The 20,194-nt window shown below is 42.0% G+C and overlaps 1 long non-coding RNA gene across 8 annotated transcripts in view; it reads right to left on the bottom strand.

Moving 5' to 3' along the window:
- The window catches only part of LOC135229182 (uncharacterized), a 508,721-nt gene that overhangs the window by 316,354 nt on the left and 172,173 nt on the right, over positions 1 to 20,194 (bottom strand). For all 8 annotated transcript variants that reach the window (XR_010319954.1, XR_010319958.1, XR_010319952.1 and 5 more), the window contains one exon: positions 833 to 914. This is a non-coding gene — a long non-coding RNA (uncharacterized LOC135229182). The remainder of the gene's footprint in view (positions 1 to 832; positions 915 to 20,194) is intronic.

Below are 20,194 nucleotides of genomic sequence, written 5' to 3'. Positions count from 1 at the left end.
TCACACCTGATAAGTTTGGGGATTTGTTATGCGCCAATAGATAACTAATACTCTGAGCTACTGACCTTTATGGTAATCTACACACAACTTGTTTGTGACAGTTAAGTACTTCCACCTGGCCTCTGTTCAGCTGGGATACCATGATTTACATTGCTACTAGGCTGCCCAGCCTCCACTAAAACCTGAGCCTATAGAGAATTGTTCTTGTTAGCTGTCATCGAGTCCTTTCTGACTCATGACCACCCCATGTGGGCATAGTAGAAGTGTTCAGTAGGGTTTTCAAGGCTGTGATCCTTTAAAAGCAGATCGTCAGGACTGTCTTCTGAGGTGCCTTTGAGTAGGTTCAAACCACCAAACTTTCAGCTAGTATAGAACACTTAACTGTTTGTGGCATCCAGGGACCCCCTGCAAAGGTACATATTGGTAAGCTCCATGTTGCTGGTGCTCCCCTCAGCTCTACATTCCTTATTCTTTTAATGAAATGGGTGTCCTTCAGGACCTCCAAGAAATGGTCTTATAGAAGACTAACTCAGACATGCCCACATATTGGAGGCTTTTATTCCCTCTTCCAACACCTGACACAGTAGGTCTGGTATTTCGATTTCATAGAATGTGGGCCGCTGCCTTTTCCAAACTTCCAAAAGCAATCCCACAGCATATTAAACCCATTTCCAGAACCCTTGCTATGGCAATAAATCCTTGTCAACAAACAAAGTCTACATAAGAATTAGAGTGTTTCCTTGAATGGACAACATTTTACATGCCTCCATAAAGAAAATGCCTCAAGGGCAAAGTTTAAGAGTAAACCAAGGCATTTCCCATCACTCCTTACCTGAGAGGCTCTTCATGAGGATTTCCTGACACACATGGCAAAGGACATAGTAGACACTGCCTTCTTTTTTACCTCTTCCCTCCTAAACAAACAGAAACCTTTGCTAAGATGTCAGGTGTCAATTCCCAACTCCTCTTCTTATCCTGTATGTAAGTTCTGTAATGAGACCAGGACCCAGGCAGTATTTCCCATCTTTCAAAGTTTGGAGGTCCAGTGAAATCCTGTTACAAGTCACTAGATCAGCCCAGGAGCTGGAAGACTGAAATTCCTGGTCCTCTGACAACTGGGAAGGGCAGGGTGGGATTGGGCAGAGCCTCCTTGACCATCACTTGCCCCAAGAGGCTCTGGAGGCTGCTTCATGTTATAAGTCAAAGGCCCTTCCAGCCCAGTCGCATAAGAGCAGGGAAAGGCTTTTTCCATTGAAAGAAAAGATGGGCTCAGGAGCAGCAGGTTTGAGGCCATTCAGCTTCGGTCAGCTTTGCGGCTTCAGGACATCCTGGCCGCTGGTCACCTTCACAGCTGGGCCTTTATACCTTTTCACCTCTCTCCCATTTTTCTCCCAGTACCATGGGCTGTGGCTTCTGCTAGTTTCAAAGATTTCAGTGTTTCTGTAGCTCCTCGTCCCGCTCAGAGGAGGCAGGTTTGCAGGGTGTGAGGGACAAACCCATAGTGCTGCTTAGGTGTCCTTCAACAGAAACCCTCCTGAGGTGACAAACTGTCCTGACTGATCCTGAGACCAAGACAGAGAGAAACTCAGTGAAAGGGTCATTGGCTTCTGCAAGTGTCAGCGCTCTCAGGGTCATGTCCTGGGGTCATGCCCAATTGCAGGAAAAATGAACTGACTCTGAACCAGTACACAGGCCCCGGAAGCCTCAGGAGGATTCTGTCTTAGTCTAACTCAGCACTGGGGAAATCCTCATGGGGTGGGAGCAGTGATATTCCTGGGATCTTTATTCTAAATTTTCAGAGCAGTTGATACAGTCTTGAGGTAGGAAAAGAGAAAGCTTGGGACCACAGGAGGGTGGCAAAAGAAGGAGCCTCTTATCACTCACTCCCTCTGGGGTCTTGTTCAGGTTTTTTTTTTTAATGCAACTTGGGCTCCAGGCAGGCACTTATTTCTAAAGTTGTATTTCTCTGTTTTAATTTATGATATCTAAGTCAAATCTGGAGTCTGGAGCTCATTTTGATAATTCGTCTTTAGTCTGTGCAGACAAGAGTCCGCTCACACCCATAATGAGAGCAGAGGAAATAAATTCCTCTTGCTCCTCAAACTAAGAGTACCACACTTGGGGAGCTCTCCTAGGGCAGCGCAGGCGGTGAGTCCACTCTGGGGCCCTGGGAGGGGGATGGGGTGGGTGCCAGGCAGTGTGGCTTCTGTGGCTTCACCTTCTTCTCCGGGAAGTGCATCTCGAAGGCCTCCACATTCGGATCCTGACGCTAACCACAAGTTCCCACCCTTCTGTGTCCACTGTCTGGACCCAAGTCCTCACATGCCTCCTCTGCCCTCCTATCCCATCATATGCGCTGTGATCAGGCTCAAGTGTGTACCCTGGGTCTCGCCCTCTATGGCCTTATGCTTCCCCTAGTTCTGTTGGGACCTGCCAGCCTGGTGGGTCTGAGGTCCAGGTGGGGCTGGGTGGGCTGGGACTGTCACAAAAGGCTCCTGAAGCCAGCTCTTTCCTGCTCCCCGCCAGCTTGTGGCAGGGCTGCCTGGGACCTCGCGCCTCCCCTGGGTGCCCCTCTCTGAGCATCCCTGCCGCCCCCTCCCCTAGTTCTTGAGGCGCCTTCTCTTGATGCACAGGTGCAACTGGGCACCCCACCGCACTGAACCCGAAGTCAGTTCTCAGCTAGATTATACACCTGAACCTGAAATGCACAACCTTAAAACCACTAGAACCAATAACTTGTTGTCATCTAATCCATTCCAACTCATAGGAACCATAAAGGGCAGAGTAGAACTGCCCTATAGGGTTCCCAAGGAGCGCTCGGTGGACTTGAACTGCCAACCTTTTAGTTAGCAGCTGTAGCTTTTAACCACTACTCCACAAGGTTTCTTAAAACTGCTAGATAGGTGTGAAATGAAAAAAGGAAAATAAAAAAAATTAAGAAAAAAAAAACAATTACAGAATATGTAAAAGAAAAAAATAACAAAAGAAAAAAACAACTACAAAAAAATCACATAATATGAGACTGTAACCTCACATTATGGACTCAAGGAGGCTGGGTTGTATCTTTCTTTGCAAATAAGTCTTAGATAAGGGAATTGGTACCAGGAGTAGATACACACTCTCACTTCAGGAAAATGGAAAATCTGGGATTAATTGACCTGGATCAGGTGGAAAACAGTGATAACCACATAATATTTAAAGATGAAATCCTAACAGCCTAAAACATGCAGTGGAAATTTTTCTAAGGAAAGTAGCATCAGAAGAGGCCTTTAATCACTACACAAAATGGGTCAGTAGTTCGAGATCTCCCTACAAAGATGGAATCAACTCGATGGCCAACTGGTTTTGGGTTTGGTAGATCACTTTTAGGCAGGTTCCAGCAAACATGCAAAAAACAGATCATTTCAACCTTGTACACAGTCAATAAAGAAGAGAAAGCTATGAGATGCTCCCCAACTTGTTCCCTAAGGCTACTTTAATATTGATACCAAATTAGAAAAGGAAGGTATAAGAAGAGTTACAGGACAAGCACACTAAGCAACTGAGATGCAAAAATCTACATAAAATGCTGGCAAAGAAATCCAGCAAAGTATAAAGCACGTAATATGCGAGCATCAAGGGGGTTTATTGTCAGCATACAAGCTTGAGTGAACTTTAAAGATTTAATAATTTAATTCACCACATGTGTAGGTTAAGGAAGAAAAGACATAGGTTCACCTCAAGAGACGGTGAAAAAGCAGTGATAAAATCCAACCACACTGAGACATAAGAACTCTGAGCAAACATGGAACAGAAAAGGAGTTCCCGAATGTGGAAAACTACAACTAGCATGATAGTTCCTGGTGAAATGTGGGACATTCTCTTTAAAATTAATTAGAAATAAAATCAGGATGCTTTCTCTCATTATTTCTATTAAATATTTAACACTGGAGTACAAAAAGAAAAACATATAACTCTTATTATTCATAGATTATAGGAATGTCTCCACAGAAAAATTTAAAAACCATAGAAAATATTGGAATTAATATTAGTAAATCATAAATTTTTTTTTTTTATAAATACGAAGTAAAAAATAAAGTGAATGTCTATGCAGCAGCATCAAGGCAACTCTGTCATAGCTCTCAGTGAAAGCAGAGGGCACTGACAGGGAAACAGCAGGATTCAGGTGGGCTAGACCAAGGAGGGGAGAGCACTATTTTACACTGGGCTGGATTTATAAGGACCGGTATGTGTGTTAGTTACCTAGTGCTGCCGAAAGAAAAAAAAAAAAAAAAAAAACACAATTGGGTGGCTTTAAAGAACAGAAATTTATTTTCTCACAGTTCAGGAGCCTACCTGTCTGAATTCAGGGCATGGCTTACGTCTACATCAGCTTCTAAAAGCTTCCAGCCACCCTTTGTGTTCCTGGTCTTGTAGATGCATCTGCTCCGTTGTCTGTCTTCCTCTGCCACTGAGTGTGTCTGTGTCTATTCTGCTCTTTGTATAACTCAGAAGGGACTAGGTTTAGGACGCAACCTACACTAGTATGGCCTCATTAATATAATTTTAAAATCCCCTATATCCAAATCAGGTCACATTTACTGGTACAGTGGTTAGGATTTCAACATACCTTTTGGGGTTACACAATTCAGTCCATAATAGTGCCCTCACCAGATACTCTGGACTGAGAATACTACCATGAGCAGTTGAGAGTGGTTCTATTTTTTTTTCTGCATTAGTTGTTTGTAACTTGTCTCAGTGGTCACTCATATGAACTTTGGAGCAACTTTTATGAAGACCCTGACCAACCTTTTGTACCCATGTCCATTGTGTGGAAAAACACACAGACTCCCATCACTGAAGCCTTGGGAAATTCATTGATAAGTGTGGGGAATGGAGTTGGGACCAGAATTGTTTTGTGGCCTTGATAACATGGCATAGCTGTTAGATACCCACATGGAAATATCAGGTAATAATACTAACAGCTAACACTTACTGAGTACATGCAGTGGTGCCAGGATTCTTGTAAGGGCTTCTCCTTTCCTAAGATATTTGTTCTGCATGATAGCCCTATGCGGAATGTATCATTATAATGCACATTTTATACATGAAGAGGCCGATACAGAGATTTAAGCTGATATTTGAGTATAAGTCTGGACCCAGGAGGAGTTGAAATGGCTGGAGGTGTAAATCTCACATCCTCAGCTACAGACCGATGGCTGTGGACTCACTGAGGCATCTCAGAGAGAGGGTGTCAACACAGAGAGAGGACTAAACACCGAGCCCTAGGGCACCCTGACGCCTACAAGCTGGCCAGGTGAACCACAGCCAACAAAGCTCTCTGAAGGCCAGTGTGGTTCCTGGAAGGTGGTCTGTCCTTTCTCTAGGCCGAATTTCCCCACTGTCCTTCCCACCTGCACTGCCTTGTCCCCTTCCTAATGGCAGGGACAGTGTGTAACTTTCACCACTGCCCAAGATTCCAAGGTTACAATAACATTGGTATGGAAAGCAGAATGATGGAGTCAGGAAGCCTGGTGGTCACATGCAACCAGTTGGAAACAGAAAAGAGCAAATAAAGACGGGGAGAAGACCGTGAGCCAGAGGAGTAGGAGAAATGAATATTTCCTGAGTGCTAAGTAAGGCTGGGCGTCTGCTAGTGGCATGTAGTTCCTCATTTAAACTTCAGAGGGACACAATTAGTGGAATAGACATTGCTATCCACTTTCATCATGCAAACATTTTATTATCTTTAATTTTAACAGTAACTTCTTACAAAAACAAATGAGAAAATAGAAAAGAGTATAATAAAAGAATAAAAAAAGAAAACATCTCATCAATTCAGTACTATCATTTTGCCTCAGCAGCTACACATTTTTGTTGTTGATGTAAATATAACACACAACCTTTGCCAAGTGAATGAGTTGTACAGGTGTACACATTACTGACAGGAATTACATTAATCGGCTGTGCAACCCTACCCTTAATCTGTGTGATTTTTCCATAATTGTAAACAGAAGCTCAGTTTCCATATGCAATAAAAAAAAAAATACAATAACACCCCTTTATTCCCTCCCTCCTGTCCCTGGGAACCCCTATGAACTTTCATCTCTATACATTTGCCTGTTTTTGTAAAAGGCATGCTTTTTAATTTGAAAGTTCATGACAAGCTACAAGGGTGAATTCATGTGGAAGCAGAAGTTATTTGCAATACATACATCCTACTACAAACTTGGTTCTAAAATATACAAAGGATGATTCATAAAGAAAAAAAAGAATTCAATAGAAAGACAAGTAAATATTTGAACGCTCTCTAAAAGATTTCTGTATGGCCAACATCCATATGGAAAGGGACTACATCAGTTATCAGAGGAATTCTAATAAAAGCTCACAATGTGATCCTAATCCTGCACACCAGAATGGCTAAAATAAAAAAATAAAAAAAAAATGGAAATACCAACTATTTGGTAGAACATGGAGCAACTGGAATTCTAATCTACTGCTAGTGAAAGTGCAATTTGGTACAACCACTTTAAAAATGCTTTGGCCATATCTACTAAAGCTGTGAACATCCATATATTCTATGACCCAGCAATTCTACTTCTAGATACATACCCGATAGAAATGGGTACATATGTTCACCAAAACACATAAGTCTAACCATCTGCTAAGGAATGAACACCCTCCTTCTGAATGCCTAACTTTTGTTTTTAATTGTTCTTTAGATGAAGGTTTACAGAGCAAACTAGCTTCTCATTAAACAGTTAGGACATATATTGTTTTATGACATTGGTTACCAACTCTAAGACATGTCAACACTCTCTCTTCTTGACCTTGGGTCCCCTATTACCAGCTTTCCTGTCCTCTCCTGCCTTCTAGTCCTTGTTCCTGGGCTGGTATGCCCCTGGAGTCTCATTTTGTTTTATGGGCCTGTCTAATCTTTGGTTAAGGGTGAACCTCAGGAGTGACTTCTTTATTGAGCTAAAAGGATGTCTGGGGGTCATATTCTCAGGGTTTCTCCAGTCTCTGTCAACCTAGAATTCTGGGGTTTTTTTTTTTTTTTTTTTGAATTAGGATTTTGTTCTATATTTTTCTCCAGTTCTGTCCTGAATGCCTCACTTAAAAAGCACTATTCTCGTCTGTTCTAAGGTGATGGCCATATATAATGATAAGCTTATAAAGAAAAGTCTAGAGCTTTCTGTGAAATGCAGCAGCAAATCTCTAGAGGCTCATGTTCTTATAGCTTCTGTTCCCTCTGGAGCTACTGCTTCTGTCTGTCCTTCTGCTGGGCTGCACCACATGGAACCAGTTATAAAATTCAACCTCATCTTATAAATTCACAGGAGTCCTACTCACACAAAATTTTTATTAGCTATGAGAACAGGTGTGTAGAGGAGGTATAGAAGGGATTTCTATTGTAGCAAAGCAAAACCTTAAAATGAAATGGCTGGGAATGGCGGGCCTCCTTCTGTAAAAATGCTTTTCTACATGGAATATGGGAAAATGCAGTTAAGATATGGCTTATGCAGAAAGGCAAAACGGAGTGCTTGCAGCAATTTGGTAATCATTTAGATCACCTGTAAAAATATTTTCATCCTTTTTCTCATAGCTTACAGGAAATGAAATTCCAAAAGGATCGCATATTTAAAAGTAAAATACGTCACCATACAAATTTCAGAAGAAACTATGAGAGGTTTTGTTTTGCTTTTTGTTGGTAAAAGAGAAAGATTTTCTAAAAATCCCAAAGCTGTGAAGGCTCAAACTGGTAAGATACAGATATAGATGTTTGGCATATGAAAAACTATATGAAGAAAGCAAAAATACAGGCAAAAATCTGAAGAAAAATTCATAGGTTAAGGATTTGGAAGATATAGAAATGGTCAATAATCACATGATAAGAAGATCAACCTCATTAGTCATTAGGGAAATGAGAATCAAAACCAAAACGCACTATTATTTCAAAACCACTGAGATGGCTCAAATCAACAGGATGGACAACACAAGTGGTGAGGATGTGGAGAAACTGGAACCCTCATACATTGCTGGTGGACATGAAACATGATCCAATCGCTTTGGAAAACAGTTAGGTGCTTGCTCAGAAAGGTAAACATAGAGTTAGCATGCAACATAGCAATCCCACTCCTAGGTATGCATCCAGGACAACTGAAGCACGTTCACATAATAACTTACAAAAGAATTTTCATAGTAGAATTATTTATAAATAGCGAAAATGTGGAGAGAATCCGAAAGTCATGAACTGATAAACTGTGGTATACTCGTAAAATGGAATATTACTCAGCCATTAAAAGGCATCAGGTACTAATACATGGCACTATATGGACAAACCTTGAGAACGTTATGCTAAGTGAAAGAAGCCAAACAGAAATGACTGCGTGGTACATGATTCCATTTACATGAAATATCGAGAACAGACAAACCAACACAGACAGGAAGTAGATTAGCAGTTGCTATGTCTTGGAGGAAAGGAGTAATGAGATGACTACTAATATGTAGGGCGTTTATTTACAGGGTACTGAAAATATCCTGAAGCTAGACAGTGGTGATTGTTGCACAACTCTGTCCATATACTAGCAACCACAGAATTGTGCACATTATAAAAGGCAATGTTATGGCCGGTGAATTATATCTCAATAGAAATATTTGTGACTCCCGAAAGACTAACATTTCAGTTAAATATATAGAACCCATAAATCAGTAGGCGAAAAGAACCCATTTTACCATATCTCTCTCCAGCCAAAGTGAAGGGGGTACATTCTATTAATACATCTTATTTTTTTATCTCTTCATTAACAAGTTCTGTTCTCATTATACATAACTAGTCTCCATTTCTAATCATACATAACTAGTCTCCATTTCCTTATGTCAGTTTTCACTATTGTAACTACATAAACAGAGCACTTCCATAGTTTTTATAAAAACCCACCCACTCATTCAATCAGACATATCATATTTGGAAGCTTCTTAGGTGCCAGAAACTAGGATACTCTGACCAACACAGCAGACAAGGTCCTGCCTGCATGGGCCTTCTATTTTTGTGGAGCACTCAGATGATAAACCAGCCAAACAGTATGTAATGTTACCTAACATCAGGAGGGAGGCGTATAATTTTGGAGGTGTCCCAACCTGTGTCTCTCTCATGAAGAGTTCCCTCTTGCCTCTGAACCCAGTGGAAAGTAAACACTTTGAAGGAACTGTGAGGTCAGTAAGTGTGAAAAAAGACATTTCATTTCAGTTTCATTTTGTTGGTATTACCTGCTACGCTGTCCACATTTTTTTAAACACTATCCTGCAGCTGACATCAACCAACCCCCCAAAAAACAAAAACAAAACCCGATGCCATGCAGTCGATTCCGACTCACAGCGACCCTGTAGGACACAGTAGGGTCTCCAAGGAGTTCCTCGTCTTAGGACACAAATAATTCCTGCTTATGAGAATCTGAAATTTGTTCACTGTGGATGTGTGAGGGACTCAGTAACACTTGCAGAGATTCCATGTGGGTGTGGTGCTCAAGTGTGAGCATTGGGAGGAATGGACCCCATGTGCACTTTGCATCCTTCTGGAGATTATGATACAACAAACATTCCCTCTTCATTGTCCTGCATCTTGTAAGAGAACAGAGGGAATTGTTAGGCAGAACCATTTGAAAATGCATGGCAAGAAATTTTATTGAAACATTAAATTCAAAATAAAATCTTCCTATGTTTTTCAACCTTCCCTACCTCATTTCAAGAGGTAACTGGACTCACAGAGTTAAAGCCCTGAAACTTCGAGACTCTGAAGAGTCTGTTGGAAGAGTCTCAGCTCATTGCAGTAATCACATTGAGTGAACTGGAAACCAAGGGAAGAGTGGGAGTCAGACAGCAGAGACCTACACATTGGGAAGGGGTGAGGCCTGCTTCTTGATAATGCCCTAGGCTAGGTGGCAGCACCTCAAAGGGTAATGCAGGCACACAAGTAGACAAACCACATTATGGTGTTCCCAGCCCTGCCAAGGTTCTCATGCTCCATCTGGGAATGGAAGCAGCAGAGACAATGCTTCTAGAGAGATCACCCACATAGGCTGAGGCGATGGGTGTGTTAAAGATCTCTAAACCTTGGTCCTTCTTTAGACCCCGGGGTACCTAGAAAATAAACCAACACCAAATATACCCCTACAAAGAAGTAAGGTTAAAATTTTACCCCAATTTTGTAAGCCGAGAGCTCTGAGTTGGAATTCAGTTTATTTAAAGAAATATCAAGTTTTCTTGCACACATGAATTTGTGCTGATTCACTTACAATTCATATTATTCATTCATCCACGAAGTCAGCAAACATTAACACTATAACAGCTACATGTGAGACCCTATGGCAGTTGCTCTTGATGATGAAATGACTCAGAGAATTTCCCTCAATGCCTGGTGAGAGAAACAGCCAAGTTAACAGTTGTATCAGTCATGTATTGCTGTGTAACAAATGACCCCAAATTGTCGTGTCTTAAAAGAGCAACAATTTACCAGCTCACAATTTTTCAAGTTGTCAGTTTGGAGCTCTTCTGATCTGGGTCAGCCTCAGTGGCTCACAACACGGCTTCCTCATGTGTCTACAATTTGCTTCCAGGTAGCTGGGAGCCAGTTCATAACATCAAGTCAGTGAAACCGCTGGATCCTCCCTCCATTGGTCTTCCATCATCTAGCAGGCTGGCCTGAGGGTGTTCCCATGAGTTCTCAGGGTTTAAGAGCAACAAAAGGGAAGTCTCAATGTAAAGTCTTTCAACTCTCTCATTTTATCAGGTTTTCTACCATCCCAATGTCCAAAACAATAACGTCAGCCCCAACTGAGGGATGGAGAAAGACTCCTACTGCTAATGAAAGGCGCTCCAGAGTCTCATAGAAGGCATGGGCACAGAGAGAGGATAAATGTGTAGACATTTCTTACATCAACCACAAAAAGTAAATGCAATTGTGTTTTATGCTGTGGTAAAGGGTTTTGCAGGTACAATGGAGTAGGGAGCAAGAAGTGAACAAATCTACCAGGAGGATATTTAGGGAAGTGATGTCTGAACCAAGTTGAGAATATGATTGGATAGTTAAGGTGTGAAAAAAGCCCCGGGTCCAGGAAGCCCCATGTCTTCTCCAGAGAGAAGTCTGAGGAGACAGGCTGAAGCCACTTAGGCATTTGGTACATTTGTGACCAGATGCAGATCATCTTTTGTTCTACTGTTTTCCAACCACTCGTCCCTATTTATAGTTTGGAGTCATACAAGAGTAGACCCTAGCATTTCCCTGTTGAAAATTTATTTTCCTCTGAGAAGTCATCACCACCCCAATGTTCTTAATTGCTTCCTCAAATGCTGTCTCCATTTAGCAGCTCCTTTTCTAAATGGGCTCCAGAGTGAAAGCAGAGCCTGGAAGATGCACAGGTCATGGACTTTCCCCAAGTCAACTCCTAAACCTCCCATTCTGGCTGGCCACAAATTCCTGAGTCTTAGCATTTTATGGTGAGCTCATAAGCCCAATCTGTTCCAATGGGGTCAGTTCTCTTAACCACCATGCTTCACCAGAGAGTAGGCCATCAGATGGGATGGGAGAGAAAATCTAGTCACGGGGAAGAGCCTGTGTGAAGCCTCAGAGGCTAAGGAGACCTGAGAGGTGTTCAGAGTGGACATTGTATGACCAGGGCTGGAGAGACATGATTCCAAGAGAGTCAAATGAGAAGTTTTGGAGAAATCAACTCCTGGTCACACTGTAACGATTCCCTGTACTCTCTCTCTCCCCACCAAGGGATAGTAACGACATGGAGTGCAGAGAAAAGTTGCAATTCCTTTTTTATATCTAAGCCCCCTTTTCCCAGTCTGGGACTGGCAGTATTCAAGCTCCTACTTGAACAGTTCCATATTTTTCTTTTTGCTGTGTTTCTATTTAAAGTGGACCCATGGAACTGAGCAATGTCAGGAATGATGTCGCACAGGGTTATGGAAGCCATGCCATTCATGCTGATCTCACCTACTCTTTTGGAGAGGGTGTCGATCTGAGATCCTGTGGGAGAGCACCTGGAACTACTCTATCACAGAAATTCTGGACTAAACCGGAGTCCCCAAGTCACCAAACGGTCATGCATCATGAAGAACTGGGAAAAGGGATAAAGATCCTTCAGAACATCATTATGATTGGACATCTTCACCCGGAGAGGATGAAACAGTGATATACAAGGAAGAGGCCTTTCTCTAAGACTCTAGATAAGGGTGAGAGGAAAAATTGTCCCAGATTGATGTGTGTTATGGAACAAAGGGTCTGGTTTCCACCAGAAAAGACAGCCATGATAGGACAAGATGAAGGAATTGGGAATGGATAAGGTCATAAGGAGGAGCGTCCTGAGAAAGCATTTCCTGTCATTTGGTTGGCAATTAACCAAATTCTTATATCAATAAGAAATGTAGGAATAAGTGAGGGATCAAGCTACAGAATTCATTGGGAGTTCGAGAGCTTTCCAGGCACTCTGTTGTTTAGGATCTGTACCTGGTGGAAAGGAAGGAAGCCAGTGCATAACTAGGGCAGAGAGTATAGGATGGGGGAAAGGGTGGTTAGAGAGAAGCATACTTATTATATTTTCTAATGACATGATATTAATGTACTATGTGAAGAATTAAGAAAATATCTCAGGAGGTTCTGGCAGTGAGAAGTTGAAGGAGCCCAGAGCCCACATCCTTGAGGGCAGAAGATGGCTTGCAGACTCCTCCCCTAGATTCAGGAACTCCCCTTCTCCTCCTATGTCTTCTCCCCACATCTCCCGAAGGGCCTAAAAAACCCTCACAGCAAAGAGAGCTATAGGATAGAATTTTTTTACATTCCTTCTTTTCTGAACCTGAATTTTGTCTAGAATCTTTAATTTGCCACTCCTTTCAGGGCAGTTTTGTTGCCCTCTCCACTACCATTATTTTTGCTGCCCCCCACCACTACTCCAGTGCTGCCCTCCACTGGCCCTATTTCCTTTTGCTTCCTAGGTTTCTAACTGGCCTCTAAAACCCTCTTGAGAGATCCCCTGCTGCAACTTCTGTCACGGAGTCTGCACTCCACTCCCAAGATGCTTCCATCTCTTTCTTCCTTAACTCGCCAATCCTACCTTCATACTCAGAAAAATACAGACCCTTATGTTGACATATACAACCCACCCACACACACAGTTGATGTGGTTGTGTCTTGGCTACTGAGATTTGTACCATCGGACTCTCAAATATGGACATCTCTTTCGGCCTCACACTGAAAGAGTATTTCTCATAATGACATGGTGAGAGCTTTCTGTTCAGGGAAAGGCAATCTTAAAGGAGAAGCTTTAAATTATACATAAATATACAAATTTTCCTCTAAGTATAATTCTTTGAATAACAGGTCTTCCCTTAATGGCCACGTAAACCAGAGACGCCATCAGCCTGAAACCAGAAGAACTAGGTGGCGTGCAGCTACAGTCAATAACTGCCCTGACAGAGGATACTAGCAAGTTATAAAAATGATGGTACCCTCAAATACAGCCCTTATACTGAAAGAAAAGACCAATATGAATGTCAGAGATACTCTGAAACTTGCTCTTGAACGTAAAGTAGCTAAAGGAAATGAAAGAAATGATGAAGTAGAAGAGCTGAAGAGAAGATTTACAAAGGGCGGCTCGAGAAGACAAAGTATGATAATGACATGTGCAAAGACTTGGCGTTAGAAAAACAAAAGGGAAGAACATGCTTGGCATCTCTCAAGCTAAAGGAACTGAATAAAAAAATCCAAGCCTCGAGATGCAGTAGTGAAGGATTGTACGGGCAAAATATTGAACAACACAGGAAGCATCAAAATAAGATGGAAAGAATACACAGGGTCACGGCACAGACACACACACACAAAAGCATGGGTCGATGTTCAACCATTTCAGGAGGCAGCATGTCATCAAGAACTGATGGTACTGAAGGAAGAACTCCGAGCTTCACTGAAGGCATTGGCAAAACAAGACTCCAAGAACTGACAGGTACCAATTGAGATGTTTCAACAAACAGATGCAGCACTGGCTGAATAATTTAGCCAACCGACTGGAAGAGATCCATGTTTGTGCACATTCCAAAGAAAGTGATTCAACAAAATTCAGAAACTATCAAACAATATCATTAATATCAAAACCCAGTACAATTTTGCTGAAGATCATTAAAAAGAAGTTGCAACAGGAATTCAAGTCAGATTCAGAAGAGGATATGGAATCAGGAATATCATTACTGATGTCTGATGGATCTGGGCTGAAAGCAGAGAATACCAGAATACCAGAAAGATGTTTCCATGCGTTTTATTGACTATGAAATGGCATTATACTGTGTCAATCATAATAAACTACGGGTAACACTTCAAAGAATGGAAATTCTAGAACACTTAAGTTTGCTCATGTGAAACCTGTACATAGACCACGAGGCAGTTTTTCAGAGAGAACAAGGGGCACTATGTGGTTTAAAATCAGGAATAGTTTGTGTCAGGGTTCTATCCTTTCATCACATTTATTCGATCTGTATGCTGAGCAAATAATCCAAAAAGCTGCACTCTATGAAGAAGAATGTGGCATTAGGTTTAGAGGAAGATTCATTAACAACCTACGATATGCAGATAACACAAACTTGGTGAAAGTGAAGAGGACCTGAAGCACTTAGTGGTGAATATCAAAGACTACAACCTTCAGTATGGGTTGCACCTCAACATAAAGAAAACAAAAATCTTCGCAACTGGACCAATAAGCAACATCATGATAAACAGAGAAAAGATTGAAGTTATCAAGGATCTCATTTTATTCGGTTCCCCAGTCCACGCTCATGGAAGCAGCAATCAAGGAATCAAATGATGTATTGCAAATCTGCTGCAAAAGAACTCTTTAAGCTGGTGACAAGCACAGATGTCACTCGGAAGGCTAAGGTGTGCCTGACACAAGCCATGACATTTTCAAACGCCTCATACGTATGTGAAAGCTGGACAATGAATAAGGGAAACCGAAGAAGAAGTGCTGCCTTTGAATTATGGTGTTGGTGAACAATATTGAATATACCATAGACTGCCAGAAGAACAAACAAATCTGTCTTGGAAGAAGTACAGCCAGAATATTCCTTACAAGCACAGATGGTGAGTGTTTGTCTCACATACTTTGGACATGTTATCAGGGGAGACCAGGCCCTGGAGAAGGACATTATGCTTGGTAAAGTAGAAAGTGAAAAAGAGGAAGACTCTCAGTGAGATGGATTGACACAGTGGCTGCAACAATGGGCTCTAGCATAATAACAAGTGTGAGGATGGCACAAGACTGGCCAGTGTTTTGTTCTGCTGTATATAGGGTCACGATAAATTAGAACTGACCTGATGACACCTAACAACAACAATACCCAGTTCGGCTCACTGCCTGTCTCTTAGTTTGCTGTACTGTGGTGGTTTGGATGTTGCTATGATGCTGGAAGCTAGGCCACCAGTATTTTAAATACCAACAGGGTTATCCATGGTGGACAGGTTTCAGTGGAGCTTCAAGACTAAGACACACTAGGAAGAAAGACCTGGAGATTTACTTCTGAAAATTGGACAATTAAACCCTTACAGATCACAAGAGAATACTGTCCAATTCACTTGCTTTGGACATGTCATCAGGAGAGATTAATCAGTCCTAGAGGAGAATATCATGGTTGGTGAAGAAGAAGGCCAACAAGGCTGTAGGAGACCCTTGGTGAGATGGACTGGCACATTAGCCATAATGATGGAATCTAAATTGCTGGCACTTGTGAGGATGACACAGGACCTGGCAACCTTTAGTTCTGTGGTACCTAAGTTCACCATTAGTCGGAGTCACCTCAATGGCAGCTAGCAAAAAATTACTGTTTGAGAGGAGAACTGAGATATGAACTTGATACAATATACCAAATATTAAAATGTTCAAAGATCTCATGTTTACTATAAAAGAATAGGAATTGAAAATACAACTTTCAAATCGCTAGAAGGAAAAAGAAAGAGAAATTTCATCATTCCAATAAAAAAAGAAACAGGAAAAGCAGAATAATAATAATAAAAAAAAGAACAGTGAATATGAAGTATAATATTGGAATTATGTCTAAATGTATGAGTAATAGCAAGAAAAAGGGATTAATACCTAAGGAAAAAACATGTACACTCAGCTTAGACTTGCAAATCCACCCATATCTTACTTATAAAAGAAAGTTAAAACATAATGTTAGAAACTTTTAAATTATGTAAATGAAGAAATTTCTACTGTCTATGAACAACCCTCTGCCAGATACTGTTGATACAGAAATGATTAAGAAAAGATTCCTTGCAGTCTGGTGAGAGAAACAGCCCAGTTAACAAATCAGTTATCAATTGCTGTATAAGAAATGACCCAAAAATGAAGTGCCTTAAAAGAACAAGCAGTTACTTCGCTCACAGTTTTGCGGGTTGGCAGTTTGGGGTTCTTCTGGTCTGGGGCAGACTCAGCCGCTCTCGGCTGGGCTCCCTCATGTATCGGGAATCAGCCACGATGTCAGCTGGTGGGCAGCCTGAAATCTTCTCAGCTGGATTCTCTCTCTAATGGTCTCTTGTCATTTATTAGGGTGGCCTGGGATGTTCCCATGGGTTCTCAGTGTTTGAAGAGCAGCAAGAGGGCAAGGAGGAGCCCTGGTGCTGCAGTGATTAAGGGCTCAGTTGCTAAAGGAAAGGTAATCAGTTTGTACCCACCAGCTGCTCTGCAGAAGAAAGACATGGCACTCTCCTTCTGTAAAGATTACAGCCTTGGAAACCCTATGGGGCAGTTCTACTCTGTCCTTCAGGGTCACTATGAGTTAGAATATACTTGAGAGTGGTGGGTTTCGTTTTTGGTAAGAGAGCAAGTCACGATGTGTCTAATTATATTCGGTCTCTGCTTCTACTGGTCTTTGTACTGTCCCAAAGGCCAAAGCAATCATAGATCAGTCCAAATTCAAGGACTGGAGGAAGAATCTTGCTCTTGAGAAAGGGAGCTGTAGGTCATATAATATGTATGGATACATACATATTAGAACATGTGGCCATTTTTGCTATCCATCACAACATGTAAATGCAATCAAGTTTGTCCCTAGTTGTGGCAGAAGCGTTTCTTAAATACAATAGAGTGTGGAGCAGGGTGGGAAATTCTACCAGGTGTAGGGTTGGAAAGGCTTCCACCAGGAAGTGATGCTTGACCTAAATTTTGAAATACGAGTGGATGGTTAGGAGATTTTCTTTTTTTATATATTTCCAACCACTTGCCCACATTCTACCATCTGTCATCACACAAAGCGAGCCCTCTGCTCCCATGTTGACATCTTTCATTTTCCTTCAAATCCTCAGGCTCTCCTCTACCTACCAAGCACAACTTCCCAAACCCTGCTTAAAATGTTTCAACAATTTGCTTCTTCCTTTTCTAATTGCCCCCTGGACAAAAAAGGAGATCAAGCAGAGGACAGTGGACCTTTCCCCGAGGGCTCACCTAAGCCTCCCAGGCAGGTTGACCATAGACGTCGTCCGGAGTCTCAGTGCTTTTCTGTGTTGATGTAATCCTACCCTTTTTAGTGGCTCCAAGGGAGAAGCATGTGGACAGGCCAAGAGGCTTCACAGGGTTGAGAGTCAGGAGGTCAAGAGAGAGTGGCCTAGACACCACCACTGAGTGATGGTACCTCCAGGCAACAGACCAAAAACCCCATTCTGCACGGATGGCTACGAAGGGTGAGTCTTTTGAAAGAGTTTTCTTTTATTTAACCAATAGATATATATTGGGTATCTCCTATGGGTGGGGTTCTGTCTCACTTTCTGGGACTGCCAAATATGAGGCAGACCTTGTCTTTGTCCCCAAGTTATTTACAACACATTTGGAAGACACAAATTGGAAATTGAGCATCTCCTATGACTCAGTGCTATGATGGAGGATTACTAAAAGATTACTAGGTCCTCTGAATACATAAACCAGAAGCACAGACTGGGTACCTTGGAGGAGGAACCAGTCAACAGGAAGGGAGAGAATGTCTACTAGTCAGAGGGAACGGCCTGTGTGAAGCCTAAGTGGCAAAGGAGGCCTGAGAGGTGTTCAGAGTGGACATTGTGTTTCTAGGGCTGGAGAGATTTGATTCAGGGCCAGAGAAGAGGTTTGGGAGAAATAGCTACTCATTATACTCTTCTATTTCCTCAACTCACAGTTTCCTTCCTCTTAGATGTTGACTTCTTTAAGTGAACATTTCAATTCATTTTTAAGATATAATTTCCCTCCTCCCAGCCTCCTAGCCTCTCCCACAACAGTTGCCATATTTTTTCCTAGTGCGCTGTTTAGATTCAAACTGGGCCCTTGGAACTGAGCGATGTCAGCGATGATGTCACACAAGAGTTACTGGAAACCTTGGTGCTCACTCAGATCCCAACTGCTCTTTGTGGGTCTGAGGTCTCCTGTGGGAGAGCGACTTTGGATACCAAATTACAAACGGTTCTGCCTAAATCAAGGTCCCCAACTTGTGAGAGTTTGGGACATCATCTCTACGTGGGAGGAGGAGAAACAGCTTGCCGTTGACCATCCTTCGTGGTTCATCTTCACCCAGCCAGAATGGAGCGTCAATATATGAGGAAGAGGCCTTTCTCTAAGGCCCAAGGTAAGGGTGGGAGGAAAATTCAGTCTGTGCGATGGGTGCTGGGCAGCAAGGGGTTTGATTCACCCCGGAAACAAGGACCACAAGGGATCATCGAGGCTTTCACCTGAAAAAACTTCCTGTCAATTAGTAAACAGTAAGAAATTATAGTGTGAATAAATAAATGAAGGAATAACTATGTGAGTGAAATATAGAATTCTACTGTCATCTGAGGGGCTTTCCATAACCGTAGCAGACAAGTCAGATTTGTGAACTCTCCTGCTTTGTTAGCGGAAAGAACGCAGGTGGGCAACTGGGGCAGTGGGTATAGAACCAGGGAGAAGGGTGGTTACAGAGACTTGTACTTCATTTTTTCATGAGAATGAATTAATATATCATGCGAATAAAAAAAATATATCAAATTTATCAGGAGGTTTTGGGAGTGGGTGGTGTGATGGAGCACAGTACCACACGTTCATTCAGAGTTCCCAGTCAATGTAAGCTGCCACAGTCCTCAGCCTGGACGCAGGCAGAAGAAGGTCCAGGAAGGCCCTGCCCCTCTAGCTCTAGGGATTTCCCTTCTCCTCCAAGGTCTCCTGACCATCTTTACCGAAGGGTTTGACATTTCTTCTAGGTAAAGACAGCTATAGTATAGATCGTTTTTTATTCTCTTGTAATTGCAAAGTTTTATTTTTTTAATTGTGTTGAAAATATACATAAAACATAACTGAATAATTTCTAATGTATGAGTCAGTGATACTCATTACATTCTTCAAGTCATATAACCATTCTCAATACCTTTCTCCAAACTTTTCTACAACCATTAACATAACCTCAATGCCCCAATGGAAAAACTGCCCCTTCCCCCTGCCCACAACTGGCAACCACCAATAATCCTTGCTTTCTATATATTTGCTTATTTCATGTAAGTCAGATCGTACAGTATTTGCCCTATACTTAGGGCAAATACTAACTTATTCCATTTAGCATGATGTTTTCAAAGTCTAGCAGGAAAGAATTTTAAAATTCCAACTATAGCTAACCTCAGTTTCTGCTATCATTCTTAGTCATCCATTCTTTCACCGACTAGTGTGCCCCCGCCTTGTCTTCTTTGTTGCTGCCCCATTCTGCCCTTCAGTGGCTGAGCCCTGCTTTCTGCTCCCTCCTTGATCTCTGTATCCTTCTAACCAACTGCTGGCATGTTCCATCTCTGAATCTTGTCTCTCTCTCAAGCTTTCCCTCCATCCAACGCACCCGACCTAGCTCCATCTCTTTCTGCATCCTGAACTCTGCAGTCCTTCCCACAGATTCAGAAACATACACAGACCTTTAGGTTGACACAGACAACCCACTGAGACATACACAGCGGAGGAGGCTGTGTGTTCTCCATCTGAAGTTCTCACATCAAGGTTCTCAGATACAGCCATCTCTTTCTGCCTCACTTCATCTACTAAGGACTGGGCTTCTATTCCGAGAAAAACAATTTTCATCTTCTACTGTGGCTGGGTTAAGAAGGGTGCAAGGAAGAGGTACACATGTAAGAATCATAACTAAATATACACATTCTTCTCTTTACATATACCTCCTCTATAAAAAGCCT

The sequence above is a fragment of the Loxodonta africana genome, unplaced genomic scaffold, assembly GCF_030014295.1.
Source record: "Loxodonta africana isolate mLoxAfr1 unplaced genomic scaffold, mLoxAfr1.hap2 scaffold_122, whole genome shotgun sequence".
NCBI classification, from domain to species: Eukaryota; Metazoa; Chordata; class Mammalia; order Proboscidea; family Elephantidae; genus Loxodonta; species Loxodonta africana.
Note: the sequence above shows the minus strand (reverse complement) of the source record. Positions and strands in the feature narration are given on the sequence as shown.